Below are 11,102 nucleotides of genomic sequence, written 5' to 3' on the forward strand. Positions count from 1 at the left end.
GTAGCTGGGATTACAGGCACATGCCACCATGTCTGGCTAATTTTGTATATTTTTAGTAGAGACAAGGCTTCACCATATTGACCAGGTTGGTCTCAAACTCCTGACCTCAAGGGATCCACCCGCCTCAGCCTCCCAAAGTGCTGGGATTCCAGGTGTGAGCCACCTCTCCCAGCCGCCATTACTTCTTTAAGGCATTCAGGTTCCACTATGCCATGGATTATTTCAGTAACATTGTTTGCTCTTCTTTCAATTTGCATAATCCTATCCCTAAAGAGACTGAAAACTAGGAACATGCCACTCCCAGGCTCCTTGGGACTCGACACATCCTCCTGGGATCATCTCAGAGGGAACTGGCTGTGCAGGCACTATGGAGGTGGTGCTGATCTTTCTATGCAGCCTGTTGGCCCTCATTGTCCTGGCCGGTGCAGCTGACAGGGAGAAGGAAATTGACCCTCTTCATTATGACCACCAGACCCTGAGGACTGGGGGGTTGGTATGTGCTGTGGTCCTCTTCTCCACTGGGATCCTCCTTATCCTAGGTTGCAGAAGCAAGTGCAGTTTCAATCAGAAGGGACCCCAAGAGAGGAGGAAGCCCAGTGGGGAACCTCATCACTGCAAATGCAACAAAGATCCAGAAAGCGGAGAATTGAATGAAGTGCAGCCCTCCGGTGGGAAGCCTCTGGAACCCAAAAGCAGCTGCTTGAACTTTTAGATGCAAATGTTGATGTTTAAGAAAACAGCCACTTCAGCAACAAATCTTTCCCCAAGAGAAGCCAGTAACTTGTGTGTCCCCACACGCCCTTCCCTGTCCCTTCTAACACCATTCCTCCACCTGATGATCCAACTAATCTCTTGCCTCACCACTGCAGCCTGCAGGCTCCTCCAACTCCTGTGATGTGTCTGTGTGTGTGTTTGCTGACTCTAGTGTTCATACCTACTTGTTCATGGTTATTACTGTTAGTGAACTGTGGACTCGCTTTCCTGGGCAGGGGCTGAGCCACGTAGCCATCTGCTCCTCTCTGCCCCCCATCACCTCTCACTCCTGGGAGTCTGCTTTATTCCCTGGAGAGTCTAGCTCCTTCCCTTTAGAGCATGGGCAGGAGTCTCCAGTTGTCTTGGGACCTGGGAAGGTTTGCACCACTTTCATTTTCTTTCTTCATGGAATCTCTTCACTCCTTTTACAAGAACCTCGCTTCCTTATCCCACTCCAACCCCAGTCTGTTCTGAAGATCAGTAATTAGAGATACAAAGCAAAGCAAGGAGTTTGTGAGCCCAGCATTGCCCTCAGCAGGCTACTATATTCTTCCATGTTTATTTTTCTCCCTGGGGAAGCCCCAGGGAGCCCTATCTGCCCTGCCCTTCACATAACACCCAGGGATTCCAGGTCCAGATCTGCTGCTTTTTTTCTTTTTTTTTTTCAGAGTCCCACTCTGTCACCCAAACCGGAATGCAGTGGCACAATCTCAGCTCACTGCAACCTGGGTTCAAGGGATACTCATGCCTGGGCCTCCCGAGTAGCTGGGACCATAGGCATGCAGCACCACGCCCAGCTAATTTTTGTATTTTTAGTAGAGATGGGGTTTTCCCTGGCCTCAAGCAATCCACCTGCCTTGGCCTCCCAAAATTCTGGGATTACAGGTGTCAGCCACCGTGCCTATTCCAGGCCCAGGGCTTCTAATCTGCCCTTGGGGAATGTAGCCCTTGTATATCTTATCAGCACTAACCCCAGGGGCTCTGGTACCCTACCCCTCTCCAATCTTCCTGCCTCTGAGACTTCAATCTACAGCCCAGTTTTTCTGGACACAGGCTCCCATCCCTGAAGCTGAGTCTCCAGCAGGTGATGACTGCACAATTCCCACTCTGTTGTGGCCAGCACACTGGAATGGACAGAGGGAGAGTAAGGGGCCTTTGCTTCTCTGCCCATGTCCCCTTGGTCAGCAGAGACAACTCCCACATGATTTGTGCTGCCTGTCAGTGGTCAGAGAGGTGAGTGAGGTAGGTTAGAGACCCAGTAGGCTCCATGCAGCACTGCTGCAGAGGGTACAGGAAGAGGTCAAAGGTCTTAATGAGAGTGGGAGCTCAAATGAGATCCCGCCCTTCCTGTCCTCCATGTGCCTGTGGAAATCAACCAAACCCAGCCTCTGTGGCCAGACTGCTGTTTTCTGTACCACGATCTGTCCTCTGAACAACAGAAAAAAGGAATAAAATATTTGTTTCCTAGTGAAAAAAAAAACTATGAACAAAAAACAAGTAAACTTCACTCAATTGATTATTTTTAAAGTAAACAAAAATTTTGGGATCTTTTCTTGAGAATTAAAATATTATTTCAAGACTTTACATAAACTAACAACTTTCTCAACTGTGTTAGTTACAGGAACCAATGAGTTTCTAACTGCAAAGGAAGTTAAGAATATCAAATGCCAAAAAAATCACACAATCCTTTAATCACTCAATTTTAATAGTGTAAATGCTGAAGTAAGAGAACAATTTTATGACAGTTACTTCAATGAAAATGCAAAGAATATCAGATGCTATTTTGACCTCATGATGCAGAATGTGGGCAGGATGGCCCACAACTTGGAATCTTTACTTCAGCTTGGACCAAGCATGTCTGTGCCCTTATGCAAACATCAACCACAATTTGTATTTGTATTATCGCCACCAAAAGCAGTTCAGAAGCAAAAGGAAAATATCTTCTGCCTTGTGATTACTTGCATCCATGGCTCTGCTGAAAATAGATGAGGCATTTAGATCACTGAACATCTCTGTGATCATAGTGAAGCTATTACTTTTGTTGTTGTTGTAGTAGATTTTATCCTGGCTTTTCAAAATTTGATTGCATCTTTGGAATCAGAAAATAATTCTAGCAGTAATACTTTCAAACTGTCATTCGAGCTGAAAGACTGCTGCTGTTATATAGTTTGGCAGATGTTTACAACTTCCACTGCAATTACTGTATCTCAATCTGAATTATTTTTATTTTTTTATTTTTTATTTTTTATTGAGACAGTCTCGCTCTGTCACCCAGGCTGGAGTACAGTGGTGCAATCTCAGCTCACTGCCACCTCCACCTCCCAGGTTCAAGCAATTCTCTTGCCTCAGCCTCCCAAGTAGCTGGAATTACTCGCCACCATGCCCTAATTTTTTGCAATTTTAGTAGAGACAAGGTTTCACCATGTTGCCCAGGCTGGTCTTGAACTACTGAGCTCAGGCAATCTGCCCACCTAGGCCTCCTAAAGTGCAAGGATTACAGGTGTGAGCCACTGCACCTGACCTTGAATTCTTTTTAATAAAAAAATTTGTTTGCCACTTTATATAGTATTAGTTGAGGAAATCATACATCTTCCATGTTTAGTTGTTACTATGTGCTGGTGACTTTCTCTTTTTGCATACTACACAAAAAGCTTCAAAAGGAATCTTTGCTCATTTAATAAATCTCCACTTTTCAAACAATTCATCACAAAGTTTAAGCTTGAATTTAGGTATCTGGCATTGAAATATACACAAATAAAAATAGATAATAGCAACCACCACAAAAATTGAGCTGAGTGAATTTGATAATCTCACAGCTGCCTTAGTATGTCTGTCACTCACAAGTCTGAACTCAGAACTAACATCAAACAGGTTGAACCATTGAAAGCATTACAAACTTGCAAACTAATAATCAATTGAAGTGGCCAGGGCGCGGTGGCTCACGTCTGTAATCCCAGCACTTTGGAAGGCTGAGGCTGAGGTGGATCCACAAAGGTCAGATTGAGACCATGCAGCCAACACAGTGACCTTGTACTAAAAAACACAAAAAAATCAAGCTGGGCATGTGTGGCATGTGCTTAATCCCAGCTACTCAGGAGGCCAGAGGCAGGAGAATCCGCTGGGCCGAGGCTGGAGGTTACAGTGAGGCAAAATCCATACACTGTAATACTCCAGCCTGCCGACAGAGTGAGATTCCATCTATTAAAAGGCAGGAAGCGGTGGCTCAAGCCTGTCCAGCACTTTGGGAGGAGGCCAGTGGTGGATCTGAGGTCAGGAGATCGGGGAGACCATCCCACAAGCTAACATAAGGTGAAACCCGTCTCTACTAAAAATACAAAAAAACAGCGAGACATGGTGGTAGGCATATAGTCAGCTGAGGAGGCTGAGGCAGGAGGGGCAGCTGAACCTGGGAGTGAGACTTGCAGTGAGCCGAGATGCAGCCACTGCACTCAGCCTGGGTGACCCCTGAGACTCTGTCTCAAAAAAAAAATCTATTGAGGTAGAGTTGCCACTGAAGTGGCTGAGATGGCCTATCACTCCTTGGCTGGTATCTGGGAATGTGAATTTTGGGAAGGTTTGGGAACCTGGATTTCAGAAGGGTTCCCTCCACCCTGACTGATCAAATGGCTCACTGTACCTGAACAATATGGTTTCTGCAGAACACCTGCTTTTTTTTCTGGGAATCTGGAATTTTGATTTGTGCACAATAGACAGTGTCTACATGACCAGACCCCAATAAAAAGCCCAAACACTGAGTCTCTAAGGAGCAACATTTTGCAACATTTGCAACAAATGCAATATTTGCAACATTTTGCATTTGTTGTCAGAGCATATTGCTGGAGGAATTCAGCACATCCTATGTGACTCCACTAGGAGAGGATGCTTGGAAGCTGGTGCCAGTTTCCTCTGGACATGGCCCTGTGACATCTCCCCTTTGCTGACTTTGCTGTCATAAGTCATAGCCATAGTGTGACTATGTGCCAAGTCCTGTCAGTCCTCCCTAGCAGAGATTTTGTTTTAGTGAAGTGTTCTTGGGAATCCCCAATGCAAACATCAGAGAAGCAAATTTTTTTTACTTCTCACTCTTTGTCACCCAGGCTGGAGTGCAGTGGCACAATCATAGCTCACTGCAGCCTTGAACTCCTGGGCACAAGTCATCCTCCTGCCTCAGCTGGGACTACAGGTATGTATCCTCCTGAGTAGCTGGGACTACAAGCCGCGTACCACCATCCGGGCTCTTTTTTTTTTTTTTTTTCTTTAAAGATGGGGTGCTGCTAGTACTTGAGTTTATCTTTGCACTCCTCACACTCAAGTGATCCCCTGCCTCGAAACTCTCTAAGTGCTGAGATTACAGCTATGAGTCATTGCACCTGGGCCAGAAGTGGAATTTGCTAGAACAACACTGACTCACTAAGATTTGGCTCCATCACTGTTTGGGAAAAGGAAAAATGATGAGGAATGGTGATAAGCCTTTGATAACTGGGTGTCTATAGCCCCCTATGGTTTGAGAGCAGCAGCTGAACTGCTGTCTGCTTTTAGAAGCCACAGTGACCTATGGGGTTAGAAACAGCTGAGCTGTGCTGGATGAAGTGAGGGGAAAAATATACATCTGGGTGATGGCTTTGTTTTTTGTTCTCTTCTGTAGGTGGGAGGAAAAAAAAAAACACAACAGTGACAAATTATAAAGGTGAGTGTTGGGTGGCTCCAAAATGTTAAAAGTTCTCAGGGCTGGAGCAAAGCTGGGGTGGGGAGGGTGCCAAGACTCCATCCAGCCTCTTCTTTAGCCAAGCTGCTGCCCTGTTGCAAGAGCTGCCTCCTTCTTTGCCACCGCCTGTACCCTCCCCCATCTGCTTTCCAACCTGAATCTTTCCCACAGCAGTAATGCTGACCTAACTGCAAATGCTGGATTTACTGCTATGGGTTTAGTTTGTAATAGAAAAAAAAATGTTTAATGGCTTTGTTTTTTGTGGCTTTACATCTAAACGTATTGATATGATAAAAATTGATAAAATGTTAAGTAGCATTTCCATAAATTCTAGAGGGAGCACACTGATCAGGAAAAGCTGCAGAGGAAAGTGGAGGTGGGACCTGCTTCCTTGCTTTGCAGCTAGTGGGCAGCTTTTAAATTCTCAATACTGGAAACAGAACAGGTCCTCAAAATTAACTATTTTTGCTATGGTTTTTGCCTATTGGAGCCACTGGAAAAAAGGAGACTATGAAGAGAGGCAATCTTGAGCTAGAGATATGCTTTGGAATTTACAAATCTGTTTTTCATCTCTAGCTCTTGTAGGATCAACATAGCTGACACTCAGAGGCTGATGATTTTCTGGCCCCACGTGTATAGTTTTGAGTTGGTCAGCTTGGACCCTAAGGTGAATAAGGTAAAAAAAAAGCCCAAAAAAGCCTTGCTTGTCACTCGGCTAAGAACACAGCTGTCTGGCCCTGCAGCATCTCAGTCTCCAGTTACTGGAAGAAAATATATTAGATGTTGGGAAACTATAAGGCTACAGGGTGATGCTGCATGTTGGCAGGGAGAACTGTTCAATGTAGAAACTGTGGGGAACAAAGAGAGATTCTCATCTGTGTAGCCGCTGCTACGTGCTAATTTGGGGGTAAGAAAAGTGTTAAGAAATAAAAAAGCCAAGACCTCTGTCTTCACAGAGCTTTCAGGCTAGAAGGGAAAGTGGTCACAGTACAAATTGTATACAACTCCACTAGTACTTAAGAGGTCTGATTTATTGCTTTGAAACACAAGTGCAGGATGTTTACGGTTTATCAGCAGCCTTTCCCTTTGCGGAAATTGTAAACTAAGAAATAAAGAATCCTAGAAGCCCCACCAACTGGAAAGGACACTCCCTTAGCCAAGGGGACCCCAGAAAAACCTTACAACTGAGTTCCTGGCCATGACGAGATGGAGGTCAGACATGTCTCATTATACCCTCTCATGTTTGTGGTTTAGACACAGTAACTGACAGCATTAATGTTAAAATAGAGATCGTAAGACTGGCAGAACAGACTTTCGTGGCAATGAGATACCAAATTATAGAAAAACAAGGGCCTAAGGCCATGGCCAGGCAAGGGATTAAGCTCAAGCACCTTAAACTTGAAGTAAACTATGGTCCCAGCTGCCACAAGGTTTTTCCTTTTTCTCTAGCAGCTAAATAAACACTGACCTTAGAGATAAGCAAAATGGGAAACAATTGTAGCTCATCACCAGACACTAATTGGCTCCCAACCCCTGTTCCAAGCACCATAACTACAGCTTTGATTAGACAAGAGACTGATTTCAGTAACTTTCTCCTGATAAGAAGACCACCCACCATAAACTGGTTCTGACTGGGTTTACAGAGGAGTTGCACACTTGAGGTGCCTTTATGTCCTGAAAGACCTTTTTGACTGATAGGGCCACAGTTATAATACATTCAAATGTTAAGGTCTCCATCCCAAAGTGAACATGGGTCACATGTTACATGCCCTATTAGTTCAACACCTTGGCAGCATCAGGACCACCTTCATTGCATGTTCATAGCTCCTCCTGTAACCTGGTGAGAGGGTCTTATGTTTTAGCTTCAACTTGGCCAACATGGCCTCCATCCCAGCTATATTTCCTTCAAAGTGCCTGTCCCGGTCTTAGCCAGGGCATTCTTCTCAACCTATTTTAGGCTGTAACCCCTAATGAAATAAAGCCTCCCTCCATTCCGATAGTTAAATCTTTGCGTTTATATTATTTTATTTTATTTTATTTGAGATGGAGGTTTTATAAGCCCAGGCTGGAATGCAATGGCCGCGATCTTGGCTCACCAGAGCTCCTCCTGGGTTCAAGCAATTCTCTCCTCAGCCTCCTGAGTAGCTGGGGCTATAGGCACCTCCTACCACCATGCCCGGCTATTAATTTTGTATTTTTTAGTAGAGGTGGGGAACTGCAGCCAGGCTGGTCTCAAAGTCTGACTTCAATTGATCTACCTGTCCATGCTGCCCTCCCAAAGTGCTGGGATTACAGGTGTGAGCCACTGCACGACTGTCATGATTTTTTGGAATTCAACAAGTCAAATAAGCGGTTCCTTGATAGAGGCAACATTTAGGGCAGAATGTTAGTTTTTGTGCTTCCCTGCTTGCTTCAGTAAGTTTCCTGGATGTTTGCATTTTACTTGTCAATCAATTCACAGTGACTGAGGGTAGGCCACATTGCCCTGGCCTATGTGATAAAAGTAACATATTTTTTATCACATATTTGAGAAGTATCTCTGCTACTAAGACTTTTGTCACCCATTTTTAGGTTCAAGGGGAATATGTAGATTGTTATGTGGAAGTAACTTCATTATCTTACAGGGGGTTTGTTGTACAGATTATTTCATCACTTTAATTCAGCCACAATTTTAATGGGGTATTTTTCCTGATCCTCTCCTCCTCCCACCCTACTTTCCCTCACGTAGGCCCAGTGTCTGCTGTTCCCCTTTGTGTCCATACGGACCTCATCAGTACAGCTCCCACTTATAGGAGTAGAAGGATTGGGCGTTACATGTTGCTGCATACTCTCTTAGATTGGACCTCCCAACAGGACATATAAACAAAGACAGATTGTGGCCTAGCCACTACAAGTCCCTTTCTCTCCTGCTGCCTCCCAAGTTGGGGAGGAGGCACAAGCCCTAAGATCACCCCAGAGCTGTGGTGGGAAGCCCAGGAGAGAGAAACCACCGGGTTATTTCATTAAGAATATGCGTAACCTTGGCTTTTTTTTAAAAGATGTTTCCAATTTTTGCTATTCTCCTTGAGATTTTTGAGACCCTGTCCTACCTTTAGAAGACTGGACACTAGTGCTCACTTGTCACTGACACATGACATGAAAGTGTTGCTGTGTGTAACTTCAAAGTTATGTTTAAAAGGCCATAAGCATCGCAGTTTGCTCAAGTGCTCTTTCCTTGTGCCCTTAACCATAAGTCAAAGCTCTGTGTATGAAACTGCTCTGCTACCCTGGGCTTAGGGTGCCTGGAAGGAGTCTATTTCTGGCCAAAAGCCCATATCCTCTACAGACATGTGAGTACAGAGGCAATCACTTCAGATGATGCCCTTCCTTTTATGGATTCAACTCTAGCCAATGAGTCTTCTCTGCAGTCACCAAACACGAATAAGCAATGGCCATGCTGTTTCTTCCTAGCCCTGTGAACCATGAATAAAATAAAATGGTTGTTTTGTGCATTATTATTTTGTGGTGGTGGTGGTTCTTTCTTTAAAAGAAAATCACAGTAAAAGCACCAAGAATAACACACTTGTAGGACATTCAAAAGGTACAAAGTAACATACACTGAAATCTAGGTTTCCTTCTTTCCCTCTTCCGCAGCCTATCAGGTTCTGCTTCTGGAAGTAACAATGGTTAAGTTTCTGCACATCTTTCCAGATTTGTTAATTAAACAATCATATAGCACTGACACAGTGAGGAAGCTTTTTCAAGGCTTTACTTACATTTATTCATTTACTCTTCATTCACTGTGGACACTCAGGTGGCAGCAGGAAGGAAAGTATTTTGCTCAACCAAATGAAAGTCTGATCTGCTCTTTGAATGCTGTTCCTTCAATCATATGGTTCTATTTTCTTTATGTTCCCAAATCTTTTTTATTTTCTCCCTAATTGAGCATGCAGAGATGTGACTCTGTTTTCTAGTTTTTCTTCCGTTTCACCACTAAATCTTAAATTTCATATGAGACAGGTAGTGATGAAATTCCTGAGTCACAGGACATGTATATATGTATGTTTATGATGGTGCCTTACACACACAAATATTTTTTAATCTAGCTATTAACCATTAAAATTCTATACTCAGAGTGAGGAAATATTACATGTTCCTTCCCAAACCCTGTCAACTACCCCGTCAATTAAATAATCCCTGAAAAAATGGTAACATCTATATTAATGCAATTTTTATATCTAATCGATGACCCATTTGATAAAATAGTTCTAGAAACTTGTAATGAATCAGCGGTGATACAAATTTGTACTGAACTATTTCATATCTAAAAGGGTTATCTACTTTGTTTTAGACATGACAACTCTCTCATGTTTATTTTAGAATTTTTATTGTTGCATGCTTAAAGGGCTTGTCAATTCCCTTCCCTTTCCTAATTCTCATGACCAGATCATAAGAATGTGTCTGATCAGGCTGACTGATGTGCCACAACACATATTTAATCCTGGAATTTAGGGTTATCAGAAGTCTCCATTTAAAAAAATATTAATTATATGTTTTCAAATATCCGGCTGGTGAACAAATAGTGCTTCATTTTTCTTAATGTCTCAGTGAATAGCCAGCCTTTTATGTATACATGAATAGAGAATCTCTCAATAACTTCAAAGAGATTCAGAAACAAGTACATAAACTTAGTTGCATAGAGAGAAAATGTAGGTAAAATACATAAGTGATAAAAGACCATTTTATATAATTACTTTTTAAACTAAATTTATAATAATGCTTTTTAAACTAAATCTGGAACAAATTTTAAATTATTTAATCTAGAAATGTCCAGTGATTCAGGAACAGCAGAAATGGGTGGGGAGGGCATTTCAACTCAAGCATGGAACTCCTTTTATTCTCAACATGTTACCTTTTTCTCTCTTCACTCTGAAATGTTCACTATCAAATATATTTGAGAGGTCTTTTTTCCTGATTTAACATTTATTTCATACACAGAGAATAACACTGTGGGTCTGGGATTCAGGTTTGAAATGCAACATGTACTCTAAGCAACCCTTTTACCCATGTCAAAATAGCAGCAGTTGGACCCCATAATGTGGCATGTATTCATTTGAAAATTCTACGGTGACCTATCACTGTGATCATGTGATGAAGCATATCTTGCCTTCCATTCTAATCATCACACTCTGTGAGCTTTGAGGTTCAAGTTTGACAGCATTTGTCAATTTTGGAACGTCACACAAAGAACGCTCAAATAAGGGGAATTTTAGGTACTGTTGCTGAGGTTTCACTTTCATCTTCTAATTGTGGTTTCTTTAAATAGGCCAGTTCACTTGTACTCAAAATGTCTTCCTCATTTTTTTGTTTCCCCTACTCCAATTTGTCTATGGATTTATGAACATGTTTTATAGTATTATTACTGATTTGTACTTTTGATTCTTCCACCAAGCTTTTTGTCTTATTTTCCTATTTTTAGAAAAATGTACTGTTTCCCCACACCACTTTTGTACACAATCTTTAATAGAATAGATACAGAAAAAAACACAACCACACTGCCTTCAGCAGATGAGGAGGATCTTGATACCAAATACAGCATGAGACATTCCATCAAAAGGAAATTATAGACCAAAGTCTTCTGAGTATAAATGTGAAAATCTGAAAC

The 11,102-nt window shown here is 42.6% G+C and overlaps 1 pseudogene; it reads left to right on the forward strand.

The window, feature by feature from the left end:
* The first annotated feature begins 318 nt into the window (after window positions 1-318).
* Window positions 319-650, forward strand: LOC116269477 (annotated as a pseudogene).
* The last annotated feature ends 10,452 nt before the right edge of the window (window positions 651-11,102 follow it).

Source organism: Papio anubis, chromosome 11, assembly GCF_008728515.1.
Source record: "Papio anubis isolate 15944 chromosome 11, Panubis1.0, whole genome shotgun sequence".
In the NCBI taxonomy this organism is placed as follows: domain Eukaryota; kingdom Metazoa; phylum Chordata; class Mammalia; order Primates; family Cercopithecidae; genus Papio; species Papio anubis.